Consider the following 17,248-nt stretch of genomic DNA (forward strand, 5'->3'; position numbering starts at 1 on the left):
TGCATCTTTGCGTAGTCGTGCATGTGCCTGGTTTCTTATTCTGTTTTTTACTTTTTTTTTTCTTGGCCATGTTATATTGTGGGGCCTTTAAACCTGTCACCTTGATAGGAACATTGCAAGCGGCAGCATCGACAAGTGCAGACTGAGGAGTCAGACCTAAACACAGACTCAGCTGTCAGGATGGCCGAGTGGTCTAAGGCGGCAGCCTCAAGAGAGCTTGATCTTCAGTTAAGCTAAGCATCCTGGTTTGCTCATGTAGTTGTGGGTTCATATCGCACTTCTGATAGGTCTATTTTCTGCCCTTAAATCTTCCTCTGCTTGCACAGCCAGCTCCCCACAACACTATCTTTGCAAGCTGCTGTAGCATATGAAAAGAAATCCACCAACCCTCCGGCTGGGCCCTCAATCAGCATTCCATGTATTTCTGGAAGGGGCATCTCAGTCACGCCTTCTGTTAGAGCTGCACCTTATCACTGTAACTACCATGCTGGTTTCTACTTAAGCAGTTGATTCCATCGTTTGAAGTGAGGCTCTCCTGCCACTTTTGGGCAGAGAAGGCACTGCCCCTGCAACAACAACAGGCAGACAAGCTCAACCTGGGTTTCCTGGTTAGGTGGGCGGAGCAGAATGGCAATGGTCCCTCCTTGTGACTTGAAATTAACATGAAGAAGACAGAGAGGCAGCTGGGAGTAGGCAGTACCCATGCACCCCTGAACACTGTCTTGCGATTTTCACCCAATTCTGAAATGAGTCGGGAGGAAAGGAGGTGATTTTCCTATCGAAGGCCATTCTGGGAATTCAGCCACCCCGCGTCTCCCAGGTGAGTGTTTCAGGCCTGTGAGGCACTCATATAAATCTCGCCTGATCGAGCACTGAGCGAGCAATTGTGCTTGAATACAAGAGGCATGCTCCTCTGGCTCAGGCGCAAGAGATGGCAGGCCCTTCAGTGCTTCTGGTCTGGAAGTCTACGGTGCAAGGGCCCAGGTCCTGCGGAGGCGTACAACTACCAGAAAGGGTCTGCTTTTCTCATCAGCGCCACAGTTCAGCTTGCTAGCATAGGGCTTCTTGACTACCTCTTGCCTTGCTAGAGGCAAAAAAAAACCCTTGGCACAAAACATCAATTGCTATGGCACGCTTAGAAGGAGAGTCTCCAAGTGGCCCTGCTTTTTCACAAAGACACTTCAGAAGATGTTTGAAAGGCTTTTGCAGCAGCAGGCTCGTTGGTCTAGGGGTATGATTCTCGCTTTGGGTGTGAGAGGTCCCGGGTTCAAATCCCGGACGAGCCCGTGCCTTCATAGGTTCGATCTGTTTTTAAACAGGAGTATTTCTGCTTTCCACTCTTGTAAGATGCCATGGTGGAATGCATTGCATGCTTTCTACTGGTGTCGAGGCAGTTCGGCATGATGAAGGAGTGCGGGATTTCTTTCTAACTGCTTTTTTGTGTTGGAGCAGCACTTCTCGTTGGAACATGAAATGCACAGTGCTTCTCCAAAGTAATTGCAGGGCTGGTTTTGAAATCACCTCTTGGAATGAAAGTGATCCCAGTTCCTTTCTTCCAAAGGAAGAGATCCTGTCAGAAAGGCTCAGCTTTGAGCGTCATGAATATTGTCCCTTAGTCCTTGCATTCCAGTCCAAAGCATAGCCACATAAAGAAAGCAGGTGTGTCTGTTTCCAGTGCAGTGGTTCCAGTCCAATGCATAGCCACATGAAGCAAATAAGCAGGCATGTCTGTTTCTGTAGTGTAGTGGTTATCACGTTCGCCTTACACGCGAAAGGTCCCTGGTTCGAGGCCAGGCAGAAACAGCAAGTTGCTGTGCTTTATCACATTATTTGCATTTACCACCTCACCTGACAGGTAAATTGAAATTAAAGAGGCTGTGTCTATCCCTCACCATCGTGAGGTACTACGCTCCAAGGGCATCGGTCTCAACTCACCAAGAGAAGACGATACACCTTACGGCAGTCAGTTGCTCCCTTTTTGACCTTTCCATTGAAGCCTGGGCCTACTGTGGTCAAGCCAGCCAAGGAAGGAAGGTATGAGAGCGAAAATGGCTTTCCTACCTTCACCAAGAACATACACCTTGAGCAAAGAAAGGGCCAGACTTACAAGGCCCTATCGCCACCGGCACATCATCTTTAGTGACGCCCCGGTGGCACTATGTACTGTGCCGTATTTACAAGACGCCGTTCAACCACGTTTTGTGGCTTAACACCACCTTGTAAATACGGCCCCTTCACACGCAGCCCTTTCCCTGGAAGGGGCGTGCAATGGGCGTTGCTCTGGGTGGGCCACTGCAACACCATAGCATTTTGATGCTGCTCCAGTTTTACGAGTTTTTGTAAATCTGTGGCAGCGCCAAAATCCAAGCGCCATACAATGGGTGTCGTTATAGTGGAGAAACGAGCAGAAATGTTTTCATTTCTCCTCATTTTTGCTCTTTCTATGTGTGCTGCACGAACATATCGCCACTGAAGATTTCTGTTGTGCAGGAAGGTGTGCCTTCCTGAACAAAAACAATTTCCCCCTCCACGCAGCCATCCTTGTACCATGGCGCAAGGATGGCTGCGTTGGTGCTCGGCAGCTAATTTAGAGCTGGCGCAGAGGGAAGCACAGGGGTGCGCTGTATTCTACTAAATACGGCGCTTCCCTGCATTTTGAAAATGACTGAGTGCGAGGCTGCCAAATTTGGCAGAGCGTCTCACTCAGTCATCCTCTTGTAATTATGGGCCAAAAGGTCTAAAGGATAGAGGCGTTTTATGTCATGTTCGATGACGACCATGGAAATGACTCTAGTCATATTGCAGAAGAGAGAACCATGTGCATTTTCTTGCCTTGCGATGTATTCGCCCACTCTCTGCCCTCAACCCTAGGAGCAGGGTCTGAGCAGTGGTGCTTCTGTGCCCTCGCTCGTTGGTGTCCGGGTCCAAATCCCCAACACACCCTTTTTAGCAGAAAACACACAAATTTTACTCAAAATACACAAAGCTTGAAGATTCCTCATTCCACTCAAAGCATTGTTGTGCAAAATATTTTTAGCCTCAGGAGAAAAAAAGGATCACCATGCCTTGGCTTCCTTCCTGCTTGCTTTCAGTGTGCTCTGTGTGATGCTTTCACAGGCTCTGGTTTCAGGCATTTAGGCATCAGATATTTGTCTCTACCCGCAGCTGTGACTTTTCAGTACATCTGAGTGTACCTTGCTGGCTGACAACGCTGCAATTTTCACACTTACTCCTCGCTTTGCGAGCAACTGCTGATCAAGTATAGAGGCAATCGGGCAAACATATGAGGGGAATTTTGCTCCTTCAGTCAAGCCCTCATGCTTGTTTCTGTAGTGTAGTGGTTATCACGTTCGCCTAACACGCGAAAGGTCCCCGGTTCGAGACCGGGCAGAAACAATGGGCAGTGTCTGCTTTTGTGTTTGCTCCCTAAAAGCTTAGTCTCACTCAGGGATGGCCTTTAAAAACTTGTGACCTGTGTAAAACTTGTATTACTATTGCAGGCCGGTAAAAAGTTATCTGCATCTTTGCGTAGTCGTGCATGTGCCTGGTTTCTTATTCTGTTTTTTACTTTTTTTTTTCTTGGCCATGTTATATTGTGGGGCCTTTAAACCTGTCACCTTGATAGGAACATTGCAAGCGGCAGCATCGACAAGTGCAGACTGAGGAGTCAGACCTAAACACAGACTCAGCTGTCAGGATGGCCGAGTGGTCTAAGGCGGCAGCCTCAAGAGAGCTTGATCTTCAGTTAAGCTAAGCATCCTGGTTTGCTCATGTAGTTGTGGGTTCATATCGCACTTCTGATAGGTCTATTTTCTGCCCTTAAATCTTCCTCTGCTTGCACAGCCAGCTCCCCACAACACTATCTTTGCAAGCTGCTGTAGCATATGAAAAGAAATCCACCAACCCTCCGGCTGGGCCCTCAATCAGCATTCCATGTATTTCTGGAAGGGGCATCTCAGTCACGCCTTCTGTTAGAGCTGCACCTTATCACTGTAACTACCATGCTGGTTTCTACTTAAGCAGTTGATTCCATCGTTTGAAGTGAGGCTCTCCTGCCACTTTTGGGCAGAGAAGGCACTGCCCCTGCAACAACAACAGGCAGACAAGCTCAACCTGGGTTTCCTGGTTAGGTGGGCGGAGCAGAATGGCAATGGTCCCTCCTTGTGACTTGAAATTAACATGAAGAAGACAGAGAGGCAGCTGGGAGTAGGCAGTACCCATGCACCCCTGAACACTGTCTTGCGATTTTCACCCAATTCTGAAATGAGTCGGGAGGAAAGGAGGTGATTTTCCTATCGAAGGCCATTCTGGGAATTCAGCCACCCCGCGTCTCCCAGGTGAGTGTTTCAGGCCTGTGAGGCACTCATATAAATCTCGCCTGATCGAGCACTGAGCGAGCAATTGTGCTTGAATACAAGAGGCATGCTCCTCTGGCTCAGGCGCAAGAGATGGCAGGCCCTTCAGTGCTTCTGGTCTGGAAGTCTACGGTGCAAGGGCCCAGGTCCTGCGGAGGCGTACAACTACCAGAAAGGGTCTGCTTTTCTCATCAGCGCCACAGTTCAGCTTGCTAGCATAGGGCTTCTTGACTACCTCTTGCCTTGCTAGAGGCAAAAAAAAAACCCTTGGCACAAAACATCAATTGCTATGGCACGCTTAGAAGGAGAGTCTCCAAGTGGCCCTGCTTTTTCACAAAGACACTTCAGAAGATGTTTGAAAGGCTTTTGCAGCAGCAGGCTCGTTGGTCTAGGGGTATGATTCTCGCTTTGGGTGTGAGAGGTCCCGGGTTCAAATCCCGGACGAGCCCGTGCCTTCATAGGTTCGATCTGTTTTTAAACAGGAGTATTTCTGCTTTCCACTCTTGTAAGATGCCATGGTGGAATGCATTGCATGCTTTCTACTGGTGTCGAGGCAGTTCGGCATGATGAAGGAGTGCGGGATTTCTTTCTAACTGCTTTTTTGTGTTGGAGCAGCACTTCTCGTTGGAACATGAAATGCACAGTGCTTCTCCAAAGTAATTGCAGGGCTGGTTTTGAAATCACCTCTTGGAATGAAAGTGATCCCAGTTCCTTTCTTCCAAAGGAAGAGATCCTGTCAGAAAGGCTCAGCTTTGAGCGTCATGAATATTGTCCCTTAGTCCTTGCATTCCAGTCCAAAGCATAGCCACATAAAGAAAGCAGGTGTGTCTGTTTCCAGTGCAGTGGTTCCAGTCCAATACATAGCCACATGAAGCAAATAAGCAGGCATGTCTGTTTCTGTAGTGTAGTGGTTATCACGTTCGCCTTACACGCGAAAGGTCCCTGGTTCGAGGCCAGGCAGAAACAGCAAGTTGCTGTGCTTTATCACATTATTTGCATTTACCACCTCACCTGACAGGTAAATTGAAATTAAAGAGGCTGTGTCTATCCCTCACCATCGTGAGGTACTACGCTCCAAGGGCATCGGTCTCAACTCACCAAGAGAAGACGATACACCTTACGGCAGTCAGTTGCTCCCTTTTTGACCTTTCCATTGAAGCCTGGGCCTACTGTGGTCAAGCCAGCCAAGGAAGGAAGGTATGAGAGCGAAAATGGCTTTCCTACCTTCACCAAGAACATACACCTTGAGCAAAGAAAGGGCCAGACTTACAAGGCCCTATCGCCACCGGCACATCATCTTTAGTGACGCCCCGGTGGCACTATGTACTGTGCCGTATTTACAAGACGCCGTTCAACCACGTTTTGTGGCTTAACACCACCTTGTAAATACGGCCCCTTCACACGCAGCCCTTTCCCTGGAAGGGGCGTGCAATGGGCGTTGCTCTGGGTGGGCCACTGCAACACCATAGCATTTTGATGCTGCTCCAGTTTTACGAGTTTTTGTAAATCTGTGGCAGCGCCAAAATCCAAGCGCCATACAATGGGTGTCGTTATAGTGGAGAAACTAGCAGAAATGTTTTCATTTCTCCTCATTTTTGCTCTTTCTATGTGTGCTGCACGAACATATCGCCACTGAAGATTTCTGTTGTGCAGGAAGGTGTGCCTTCCTGAACAAAAACAATTTCCCCCTCCACGCAGCCATCCTTGTACCATGGCGCAAGGATGGCTGCGTTGGTGCTCGGCAGCTAATTTAGAGCTGGCGCAGAGGGAAGCACAGGGGTGCGCTGTATTCTACTAAATACGGCGCTTCCCTGCATTTTGAAAATGACTGAGTGCGAGGCTGCCAAATTTGGCAGAGCGTCTCACTCAGTCATCCTCTTGTAATTATGGGCCAAAAGGTCTAAAGGATAGAGGCGTTTTATGTCATGTTCGATGACGACCATGGAAATGACTCTAGTCATATTGCAGAAGAGAGAACCATGTGCATTTTCTTGCCTTGCGATGTATTCGCCCACTCTCTGCCCTCAACCCTAGGAGCAGGGTCTGAGCAGTGGTGCTTCTGTGCCCTCGCTCGTTGGTGTCTGGGTCCAAATCCCCAACACACCCTTTTTAGCAGAAAACACACAAATTTTACTCAAAATACACAAAGCTTGAAGATTCCTCATTCCACTCAAAGCATTGTTGTGCAAAATATTTTTAGCCTCAGGAGAAAAAAAGGATCACCATGCCTTGGCTTCCTTCCTGCTTGCTTTCAGTGTGCTCTGTGTGATGCTTTCACAGGCTCTGGTTTCAGGCATTTAGGCATCAGATATTTGTCTCTACCCGCAGCTGTGACTTTTCAGTACATCTGAGTGTACGCTTGCTGGCTGACAACGCTGCAATTTTCACACTTACTCCTCGCTTTGCGAGCAACTGCTGATCAAGTATAGAGGCAATCGGGCAAACATATGAGGGGAATTTTGCTCCTTCAGTCAAGCCCTCATGCTTGTTTCTGTAGTGTAGTGGTTATCACGTTCGCCTAACACGCGAAAGGTCCCCGGTTCGAGACCGGGCAGAAACAATGGGCAGTGTCTGCTTTTGTGTTTGCTCCCTAAAAGCTTAGTCTCACTCAGGGATGGCCTTTAAAAACTTGTGACCTGTGTAAAACTTGTATTACTATTGCAGGCCGGTAAAAAGTTATCTGCATCTTTGCGTAGTCGTGCATGTGCCTGGTTTCTTATTCTGTTTTTTACTTTTTTTTTTCTTGGCCATGTTATATTGTGGGGCCTTTAAACCTGTCACCTTGATAGGAACATTGCAAGCGGCAGCATCGACAAGTGCAGACTGAGGAGTCAGACCTAAACACAGACTCAGCTGTCAGGATGGCCGAGTGGTCTAAGGCGGCAGCCTCAAGAGAGCTTGATCTTCAGTTAAGCTAAGCATCCTGGTTTGCTCATGTAGTTGTGGGTTCATATCGCACTTCTGATAGGTCTATTTTCTGCCCTTAAATCTTCCTCTGCTTGCACAGCCAGCTCCCCACAACACTATCTTTGCAAGCTGCTGTAGCATATGAAAAGAAATCCACCAACCCTCCGGCTGGGCCCTCAATCAGCATTCCATGTATTTCTGGAAGGGGCATCTCAGTCACGCCTTCTGTTAGAGCTGCACCTTATCACTGTAACTACCATGCTGGTTTCTACTTAAGCAGTTGATTCCATCGTTTGAAGTGAGGCTCTCCTGCCACTTTTGGGCAGAGAAGGCACTGCCCCTGCAACAACAACAGGCAGACAAGCTCAACCTGGGTTTCCTGGTTAGGTGGGCGGAGCAGAATGGCAATGGTCCCTCCTTGTGACTTGAAATTAACATGAAGAAGACAGAGAGGCAGCTGGGAGTAGGCAGTACCCATGCACCCCTGAACACTGTCTTGCGATTTTCACCCAATTCTGAAATGAGTCGGGAGGAAAGGAGGTGATTTTCCTATCGAAGGCCATTCTGGGAATTCAGCCACCCCGCGTCTCCCAGGTGAGTGTTTCAGGCCTGTGAGGCACTCATATAAATCTCGCCTGATCGAGCCTGATCGAGCAATTGTGCTTGAATACAAGAGGCATGCTCCTCTGGCTCAGGCGCAAGAGATGGCAGGCCCTTCAGTGCTTCTGGTCTGGAAGTCTACGGTGCAAGGGCCCAGGTCCTGCGGAGGCGTACAACTACCAGAAAGGGTCTGCTTTTCTCATCAGCGCCACAGTTCAGCTTGCTAGCATAGTGCTTCTTGACTACCTCTTGCCTTGCTAGAGGCAAAAAAAAAACCCTTGGCACAAAACATCAATTGCTATGGCACGCTTAGAAGGAGAGTCTCCAAGTGGCCCTGCTTTTTCACAAAGACACTTCAGAAGATGTTTGAAAGGCTTTTGCAGCAGCAGGCTCGTTGGTCTAGGGGTATGATTCTCGCTTTGGGTGTGAGAGGTCCCGGGTTCAAATCCCGGACGAGCCCGTGCCTTCATAGGTTCGATCTGTTTTTAAACAGGAGTATTTCTGCTTTCCACTCTTGTAAGATGCCATGGTGGAATGCATTGCATGCTTTCTACTGGTGTCGAGGCAGTTCGGCATGATGAAGGAGTGCGGGATTTCTTTCTAACTGCTTTTTTGTGTTGGAGCAGCACTTCTCGTTGGAACATGAAATGCACAGTGCTTCTCCAAAGTAATTGCAGGGCTGGTTTTGAAATCACCTCTTGGAATGAAAGTGATCCCAGTTCCTTTCTTCCAAAGGAAGAGATCCTGTCAGAAAGGCTCAGCTTTGAGCGTCATGAATATTGTCCCTTAGTCCTTGCATTCCAGTCCAAAGCATAGCCACATAAAGAAAGCAGGTGTGTCTGTTTCCAGTGCAGTGGTTCCAGTCCAATGCATAGCCACATGAAGCAAATAAGCAGGCATGTCTGTTTCTGTAGTGTAGTGGTTATCACGTTCGCCTTACACACGAAAGGTCCCTGGTTCGAGGCCAGGCAGAAACAGCAAGTTGCTGTGCTTTATCACATTATTTGCATTTACCACCTCACCTGACAGGTAAATTGAAATTAAAGAGGCTGTGTCTATCCCTCACCATCGTGAGGTACTACGCTCCAAGGGCATCGGTCTCAACTCACCAAGAGAAGACGATACACCTTACGGCAGTCAGTTGCTCCCTTTTTGACCTTTCCATTGAAGCCTGGGCCTACTGTGGTCAAGCCAGCCAAGGAAGGAAGGTATGAGAGCGAAAATGGCTTTCCTACCTTCACCAAGAACATACACCTTGAGCAAAGAAAGGGCCAGACTTACAAGGCCCTATCGCCACCGGCACATCATCTTTAGTGACGCCCCGGTGGCACTATGTACTGTGCCGTATTTACAAGACGCCGTTCAACCACGTTTTGTGGCTTAACACCACCTTGTAAATACGGCCCCTTCACACGCAGCCCTTTCCCTGGAAGGGGCGTGCAATGGGCGTTGCTCTGGGTGGGCCACTGCAACACCATAGCATTTTGATGCTGCTCCAGTTTTACGAGTTTTTGTAAATCTGTGGCAGCGCCAAAATCCAAGCGCCATACAATGGGTGTCGTTATAGTGGAGAAACGAGCAGAAATGTTTTCATTTCTCCTCATTTTTGCTCTTTCTATGTGTGCTGCACGAACATATCGCCACTGAAGATTTCTGTTGTGCAGGAAGGTGTGCCTTCCTGAACAAAAACAATTTCCCCCTCCACGCAGCCATCCTTGTACCATGGCGCAAGGATGGCTGCGTTGGTGCTCGGCAGCTAATTTAGAGCTGGCGCAGAGGGAAGCACAGGGGTGCGCTGTATTCTACTAAATACGGCGCTTCCCTGCATTTTGAAAATGACTGAGTGCGAGGCTGCCAAATTTGGCAGAGCGTCTCACTCAGTCATCCTCTTGTAATTATGGGCCAAAAGGTCTAAAGGATAGAGGCGTTTTATGTCATGTTCGATGACGACCATGGAAATGACTCTAGTCATATTGCAGAAGAGAGAACCATATGCATTTTCTTGCCTTGCGATGTATTCGCCCACTCTCTGCCCTCAACCCTAGGAGCAGGGTCTGAGCAGTGGTGCTTCTGTGCCCTCGCTCGTTGGTGTCCGGGTCCAAATCCCCAACACACCCTTTTTAGCAGAAAACACACAAATTTTACTCAAAATACACAAAGCTTGAAGATTCCTCATTCCACTCAAAGCATTGTTGTGCAAAATATTTTTAGCCTCAGGAGAAAAAAAGGATCACCATGCCTTGGCTTCCTTCCTGCTTGCTTTCAGTGTGCTCTGTGTGATGCTTTCACAGGCTCTGGTTTCAGGCATTTAGGCATCAGATATTTGTCTCTACCCGCAGCTGTGACTTTTCAGTACATCTGAGTGTACGCTTGCTGGCTGACAACGCTGCAATTTTCACACTTACTCCTCGCTTTGCGAGCAACTGCTGATCAAGTATAGAGGCAATCGGGCAAACATATGAGGGGAATTTTGCTCCTTCAGTCAAGCCCTCATGCTTGTTTCTGTAGTGTAGTGGTTATCACGTTCCCCTAACACGCGAAAGGTCCCCGGTTCGAGACCGGGCAGAAACAATGGGCAGTGTCTGCTTTTGTGTTTGCTCCCTAAAAGCTTAGTCTCACTCAGGGATGGCCTTTAAAAACTTGTGACCTGTGTAAAACTTGTATTACTATTGCAGGCCGGTAAAAAGTTATCTGCATCTTTGCGTAGTCGTGCATGTGCCTGGTTTCTTATTCTGTTTTTTACTTTTTTTTTTCTTGGCCATGTTATATTGTGGGGCCTTTAAACCTGTCACCTTGATAGGAACATTGCAAGCGGCAGCATCGACAAGTGCAGACTGAGGAGTCAGACCTAAACACAGACTCAGCTGTCAGGATGGCCGAGTGGTCTAAGGCGGCAGCCTCAAGAGAGCTTGATCTTCAGTTAAGCTAAGCATCCTGGTTTGCTCATGTAGTTGTGGGTTCATATCGCACTTCTGATAGGTCTATTTTCTGCCCTTAAATCTTCCTCTGCTTGCACAGCCAGCTCCCCACAACACTATCTTTGCAAGCTGCTGTAGCATATGAAAAGAAATCCACCAACCCTCCGGCTGGGCCCTCAATCAGCATTCCATGTATTTCTGGAAGGGGCATCTCAGTCACGCCTTCTGTTAGAGCTGCACCTTATCACTGTAACTACCATGCTGGTTTCTACTTAAGCAGTTGATTCCATCGTTTGAAGTGAGGCTCTCCTGCCACTTTTGGGCAGAGAAGGCACTGCCCCTGCAACAACAACAGGCAGACAAGCTCAACCTGGGTTTCCTGGTTAGGTGGGCGGAGCAGAATGGCAATGGTCCCTCCTTGTGACTTGAAATTAACATGAAGAAGACAGAGAGGCAGCTGGGAGTAGGCAGTACCCATGCACCCCTGAACACTGTCTTGCGATTTTCACCCAATTCTGAAATGAGTCGGGAGGAAAGGAGGTGATTTTCCTATCGAAGGCCATTCTGGGAATTCAGCCACCCCGCGTCTCCCAGGTGAGTGTTTCAGGCCTGTGAGGCACTCATATAAATCTCGCCTGATCGAGCACTGAGCGAGCAATTGTGCTTGAATACAAGAGGCATGCTCCTCTGGCTCAGGCGCAAGAGATGGCAGGCCCTTCAGTGCTTCTGGTCTGGAAGTCTACGGTGCAAGGGCCCAGGTCCTGCAGAGGCGTACAACTACCAGAAAGGGTCTGCTTTTCTCATCAGCGCCACAGTTCAGCTTGCTAGCATAGGGCTTCTTGACTACCTCTTGCCTTGCTAGAGGCAAAAAAAAACCCCTTGGCACAAAACATCAATTGCTATGGCACGCTTAGAAGGAGAGTCTCCAAGTGGCCCTGCTTTTTCACAAAGACACTTCAGAAGATGTTTGAAAGGCTTTTGCAGCAGCAGGCTCGTTGGTCTAGGGGTATGATTCTCGCTTTGGGTGTGAGAGGTCCCGGGTTCAAATCCCGGACGAGCCCGTGCCTTCATAGGTTCGATCTGTTTTTAAACAGGAGTATTTCTGCTTTCCACTCTTGTAAGATGCCATGGTGGAATGCATTGCATGCTTTCTACTGGTGTCGAGGCAGTTCGGCATGATGAAGGAGTGCGGGATTTCTTTCTAACTGCTTTTTTGTGTTGGAGCAGCACTTCTCGTTGGAACATGAAATGCACAGTGCTTCTCCAAAGTAATTGCAGGGCTGGTTTTGAAATCACCTCTTGGAATGAAAGTGATCCCAGTTCCTTTCTTCCAAAGGAAGAGATCCTGTCAGAAAGGCTCAGCTTTGAGCGTCATGAATATTGTCCCTTAGTCCTTGCATTCCAGTCCAAAGCATAGCCACATAAAGAAAGCAGGTGTGTCTGTTTCCAGTGCAGTGGTTCCAGTCCAATGCATAGCCACATGAAGCAAATAAGCAGGCATGTCTGTTTCTGTAGTGTAGTGGTTATCACGTTCGCCTTACACGCGAAAGGTCCCTGGTTCGAGGCCAGGCAGAAACAGCAAGTTGCTGTGCTTTATCACATTATTTGCATTTACCACCTCACCTGACAGGTAAATTGAAATTAAAGAGGCTGTGTCTATCCCTCACCATCGTGAGGTACTACGCTCCAAGGGCATCGGTCTCAACTCACCAAGAGAAGACGATACACCTTACGGCAGTCAGTTGCTCCCTTTTTGACCTTTCCATTGAAGCCTGGGCCTACTGTGGTCAAGCCAGCCAAGGAAGGAAGGTATGAGAGCGAAAATGGCTTTCCTACCTTCACCAAGAACATACACCTTGAGCAAAGAAAGGGCCAGACTTACAAGGCCCTATCGCCACCGGCACATCATCTTTAGTGACGCCCCGGTGGCACTATGTACTGTGCCGTATTTACAAGACGCCGTTCAACCACGTTTTGTGGCTTAACACCACCTTGTAAATACGGCCCCTTCACACGCAGCCCTTTCCCTGGAAGGGGCGTGCAATGGGCGTTGCTCTGGGTGGGCCACTGCAACACCATAGCATTTTGATGCTGCTCCAGTTTTACGAGTTTTTGTAAATCTGTGGCAGCGCCAAAATCCAAGCGCCATACAATGGGTGTCGTTATAGTGGAGAAACGAGCAGAAATGTTTTCATTTCTCCTCATTTTTGCTCTTTCTATGTGTGCTGCACGAACATATCGCCACTGAAGATTTCTGTTGTGCAGGAAGGTGTGCCTTCCTGAACAAAAACAATTTCCCCCTCCACGCAGCCATCCTTGTACCATGGCGCAAGGATGGCTGCGTTGGTGCTCGGCAGCTAATTTAGAGCTGGCGCAGAGGGAAGCACAGGGGTGCGCTGTATTCTACTAAATACGGCGCTTCCCTGCATTTTGAAAATGACTGAGTGCGAGGCTGCCAAATTTGGCAGAGCGTCTCACTCAGTCATCCTCTTGTAATTATGGGCCAAAAGGTCTAAAGGATAGAGGCGTTTTATGTCATGTTCGATGACGACCATGGAAATGACTCTAGTCATATTGCAGAAGAGAGAACCATGTGCATTTTCTTGCCTTGCGATGTATTCGCCCACTCTCTGCCCTCAACCCTAGGAGCAGGGTCTGAGCAGTGGTGCTTCTGTGCCCTCGCTCGTTGGTGTCCGGGTCCAAATCCCCAACACACCCTTTTTAGCAGAAAACACACAAATTTTACTCAAAATACACAAAGCTTGAAGATTCCTCATTCCACTCAAAGCATTGTTGTGCAAAATATTTTTAGCCTCAGGAGAAAAAAAGGATCACCATGCCTTGGCTTCCTTCCTGCTTGCTTTCAGTGTGCTCTGTGTGATGCTTTCACAGGCTCTGGTTTCAGGCATTTAGGCATCAGATATTTGTCTCTACCCGCAGCTGTGACTTTTCAGTACATCTGAGTGTACGCTTGCTGGCTGACAACGCTGCAATTTTCACACTTACTCCTCGCTTTGCGAGCAACTGCTGATCAAGTATAGAGGCAATCGGGCAAACATATGAGGGGAATTTTGCTCCTTCAGTCAAGCCCTCATGCTTGTTTCTGTAGTGTAGTGGTTATCACGTTCGCCTAACACGCGAAAGGTCCCCGGTTCGAGACCGGGCAGAAACAATGGGCAGTGTCTGCTTTTGTGTTTGCTCCCTAAAAGCTTAGTCTCACTCAGGGATGGCCTTTAAAAACTTGTGACCTGTGTAAAACTTGTATTACTATTGCAGGCCGGTAAAAAGTTATCTGCATCTTTGCGTAGTCGTGCATGTGCCTGGTTTCTTATTCTGTTTTTTTCTTTTTTTTTTCTTGGCCATGTTATATTGTGGGGCCTTTAAACCTGTCACCTTGATAGGAACATTGCAAGCGGCAGCATCGACAAGTGCAGACTGAGGAGTCAGACCTAAACACAGACTCAGCTGTCAGGATGGCCGAGTGGTCTAAGGCGGCAGCCTCAAGAGAGCTTGATCTTCAGTTAAGCTAAGCATCCTGGTTTGCTCATGTAGTTGTGGGTTCATATCGCACTTCTGATAGGTCTATTTTCTGCCCTTAAATCTTCCTCTGCTTGCACAGCCAGCTCCCCACAACACTATCTTTGCAAGCTGCTGTAGCATATGAAAAGAAATCCACCAACCCTCCGGCTGGGCCCTCAATCAGCATTCCATGTATTTCTGGAAGGGGCATCTCAGTCACGCCTTCTGTTAGAGCTGCACCTTATCACTGTAACTACCATGCTGGTTTCTACTTAAGCAGTTGATTCCATCGTTTGAAGTGAGGCTCTCCTGCCACTTTTGGGCAGAGAAGGCACTGCCCCTGCAACAACAACAGGCAGACAAGCTCAACCTGGGTTTCCTGGTTAGGTGGGCGGAGCAGAATGGCAATGGTCCCTCCTTGTGACTTGAAATTAACATGAAGAAGACAGAGAGGCAGCTGGGAGTAGGCAGTACCCATGCACCCCTGAACACTGTCTTGCGATTTTCACCCAATTCTGAAATGAGTCGGGAGGAAAGGAGGTGATTTTCCTATCGAAGGCCATTCTGGGAATTCAGCCACCCCGCGTCTCCCAGGTGAGTGTTTCAGGCCTGTGAGGCACTCATATAAATCTCGCCTGATCGAGCACTGAGCGAGCAATTGTGCTTGAATACAAGAGGCATGCTCCTCTGGCTCAGGCGCAAGAGATGGCAGGCCCTTCAGTGCTTCTGGTCTGGAAGTCTACGGTGCAAGGGCCCAGGTCCTGCGGAGGCGTACAACTACCAGAAAGGGTCTGCTTTTCTCATCAGCGCCACAGTTCAGCTTGCTAGCATAGGGCTTCTTGACTACCTCTTGCCTTGCTAGAGGCAAAAAAAAAACCCTTGGCACAAAACATCAATTGCTATGGCACGCTTAGAAGGAGAGTCTCCAAGTGGCCCTGCTTTTTCACAAAGACACTTCAGAAGATGTTTGAAAGGCTTTTGCAGCAGCAGGCTCGTTGGTCTAGGGGTATGATTCTCGCTTTGGGTGTGAGAGGTCCCGGGTTCAAATCCCGGACGAGCCCGTGCCTTCATAGGTTCGATCTGTTTTTAAACAGGAGTATTTCTGCTTTCCACTCTTGTAAGATGCCATGGTGGAATGCATTGCATGCTTTCTACTGGTGTCGAGGCAGTTCGGCATGATGAAGGAGTGCGGGATTTCTTTCTAACTGCTTTTTTGTGTTGGAGCAGCACTTCTCGTTGGAACATGAAATGCACAGTGCTTCTCCAAAGTAATTGCAGGGCTGGTTTTGAAATCACCTCTTGGAATGAAAGTGATCCCAGTTCCTTTCTTCCAAAGGAAGAGATCCTGTCAGAAAGGCTCAGCTTTGAGCGTCATGAATATTGTCCCTTAGTCCTTGCATTCCAGTCCAAAGCATAGCCACATAAAGAAAGCAGGTGTGTCTGTTTCCAGTGCAGTGGTTCCAGTCCAATGCATAGCCACATGAAGCAAATAAGCAGGCATGTCTGTTTCTGTAGTGTAGTGGGTATCACGTTCGCCTTACACGCGAAAGGTCCCTGGTTCGAGGCCAAGCAGAAACAGCAAGTTGCTGTGCTTTATCACATTATTTGCATTTACCACCTCACCTGACAGGTAAATTGAAATTAAAGAGGCTGTGTCTATCCCTCACCATCGTGAGGTACTACGCTCCAAGGGCATCGGTCTCAACTCACCAAGAGAAGACGATACACCTTACGGCAGTCAGTTGCTCCCTTTTTGACCTTTCCATTGAAGCCTGGGCCTACTGTGGTCAAGCCAGCCAAGGAAGGAAGGTATGAGAGCGAAAATGGCTTTCCTACCTTCACCAAGAACATACACCTTGAGCAAAGAAAGGGCCAGACTTACAAGGCCCTATCGCCACCGGCACATCATCTTTAGTGACGCCCCGGTGGCACTATGTACTGTGCCGTATTTACAAGACGCCGTTCAACCACGTTTTGTGGCTTAACACCACCTTGTAAATACGGCCCCTTCACACGCAGCCCTTTCCCTGGAAGGGGCGTGCAATGGGCGTTGCTCTGGGTGGGCCACTGCAACACCATAGCATTTTGATGCTGCTCCAGTTTTACGAGTTTTTGTAAATCTGTGGCAGCGCCAAAATCCAAGCGCCATACAATGGGTGTCGTTATAGTGGAGAAACGAGCAGAAATGTTTTCATTTCTCCTCATTTTTGCTCTTTCTATGTGTGCTGCACGAACATATCGCCACTGAAGATTTCTGTTGTGCAGGAAGGTGTGCCTTCCTGAACAAAAACAATTTCCCCCTCCACGCAGCCATCCTTGTACCATGGCGCAAGGATGGCTGCGTTGGTGCTCGGCAGCTAATTTAGAGCTGGCGCAGAGGGAAGCACAGGGGTGCGCTGTATTCTACTAAATACGGCGCTTCCCTGCATTTTGAAAATGACTGAGTGCGAGGCTGCCAAATTTGGCAGAGCGTCTCACTCAGTCATCCTCTTGTAATTATGGGCCAAAAGGTCTAAAGGATAGAGGCGTTTTATGTCATGTTCGATGACGACCATGGAAATGACTCTAGTCATATTGCAGAAGAGAGAACCATGTGCATTTTCTTGCCTTGCGATGTATTCGCCCACTCTCTGCCCTCAACCCTAGGAGCAGGGTCTGAGCAGTGGTGCTTCTGTGCCCTCGCTCGTTGGTGTCTGGGTCCAAATCCCCAACACACCCTTTTTAGCAGAAAACACACAAATTTTACTCAAAATACACAAAGCTTGAAGATTCCTCATTCCACTCAAAGCATTGTTGTGCAAAATATTTTTAGCCTCAGGAGAAAAAAAGGATCACCATGCCTTGGCTTCCTTCCTGCTTGCTTTCAGTGTGCTCTGTGTGATGCTTTCACAGGCTCTGGTTTCAGGCATTTAGGCATCAGATATTTGTCTCTACCCGCAGCTGTGACTT

The 17,248-nt window shown here is 48.4% G+C and overlaps 12 non-coding genes across 12 annotated transcripts; all 12 read left to right on the top strand.

The window, feature by feature from the left end:
* The first annotated feature begins 1,214 nt into the window (after positions 1-1,214).
* Positions 1,215-1,286, top strand: TRNAP-UGG (transfer RNA proline (anticodon UGG)). Its single transcript has one exon. It is a non-coding gene; the product is annotated as a tRNA-Pro (tRNA).
* A 444-nt stretch (positions 1,287-1,730) lies between these two features.
* Positions 1,731-1,803, top strand: TRNAV-UAC (transfer RNA valine (anticodon UAC)). Its single transcript has one exon. It is a non-coding gene; the product is annotated as a tRNA-Val (tRNA).
* A 1,520-nt stretch (positions 1,804-3,323) lies between these two features.
* On the top strand, positions 3,324-3,396 carry TRNAV-AAC (transfer RNA valine (anticodon AAC)). The gene has a single exon. It is a non-coding gene; the product is annotated as a tRNA-Val (tRNA).
* A 1,336-nt stretch (positions 3,397-4,732) lies between these two features.
* TRNAP-UGG (transfer RNA proline (anticodon UGG)) lies at positions 4,733-4,804 on the top strand. Its single transcript has one exon. It is a non-coding gene; the product is annotated as a tRNA-Pro (tRNA).
* Positions 4,805-5,248: 444 nt separating this feature from the next.
* TRNAV-UAC (transfer RNA valine (anticodon UAC)) lies at positions 5,249-5,321 on the top strand. The gene has a single exon. It is a non-coding gene; the product is annotated as a tRNA-Val (tRNA).
* A 1,521-nt stretch (positions 5,322-6,842) lies between these two features.
* TRNAV-AAC (transfer RNA valine (anticodon AAC)) lies at positions 6,843-6,915 on the top strand. Its single transcript has one exon. It is a non-coding gene; the product is annotated as a tRNA-Val (tRNA).
* Positions 6,916-8,250: 1,335 nt separating this feature from the next.
* On the top strand, positions 8,251-8,322 carry TRNAP-UGG (transfer RNA proline (anticodon UGG)). The gene has a single exon. It is a non-coding gene; the product is annotated as a tRNA-Pro (tRNA).
* A 444-nt stretch (positions 8,323-8,766) lies between these two features.
* On the top strand, positions 8,767-8,839 carry TRNAV-UAC (transfer RNA valine (anticodon UAC)). Its single transcript has one exon. It is a non-coding gene; the product is annotated as a tRNA-Val (tRNA).
* Positions 8,840-11,769: 2,930 nt separating this feature from the next.
* On the top strand, positions 11,770-11,841 carry TRNAP-UGG (transfer RNA proline (anticodon UGG)). Its single transcript has one exon. It is a non-coding gene; the product is annotated as a tRNA-Pro (tRNA).
* A 444-nt stretch (positions 11,842-12,285) lies between these two features.
* Positions 12,286-12,358, top strand: TRNAV-UAC (transfer RNA valine (anticodon UAC)). Its single transcript has one exon. It is a non-coding gene; the product is annotated as a tRNA-Val (tRNA).
* Positions 12,359-13,879: 1,521 nt separating this feature from the next.
* On the top strand, positions 13,880-13,952 carry TRNAV-AAC (transfer RNA valine (anticodon AAC)). Its single transcript has one exon. It is a non-coding gene; the product is annotated as a tRNA-Val (tRNA).
* Positions 13,953-15,288: 1,336 nt separating this feature from the next.
* TRNAP-UGG (transfer RNA proline (anticodon UGG)) lies at positions 15,289-15,360 on the top strand. Its single transcript has one exon. It is a non-coding gene; the product is annotated as a tRNA-Pro (tRNA).
* Positions 15,361-17,248: the final 1,888 nt, after the last annotated feature.

The sequence above is a fragment of the Pleurodeles waltl genome, chromosome 10, assembly GCF_031143425.1.
Source record: "Pleurodeles waltl isolate 20211129_DDA chromosome 10, aPleWal1.hap1.20221129, whole genome shotgun sequence".
Taxonomy (NCBI): Eukaryota; Metazoa; Chordata; class Amphibia; order Caudata; family Salamandridae; genus Pleurodeles; species Pleurodeles waltl.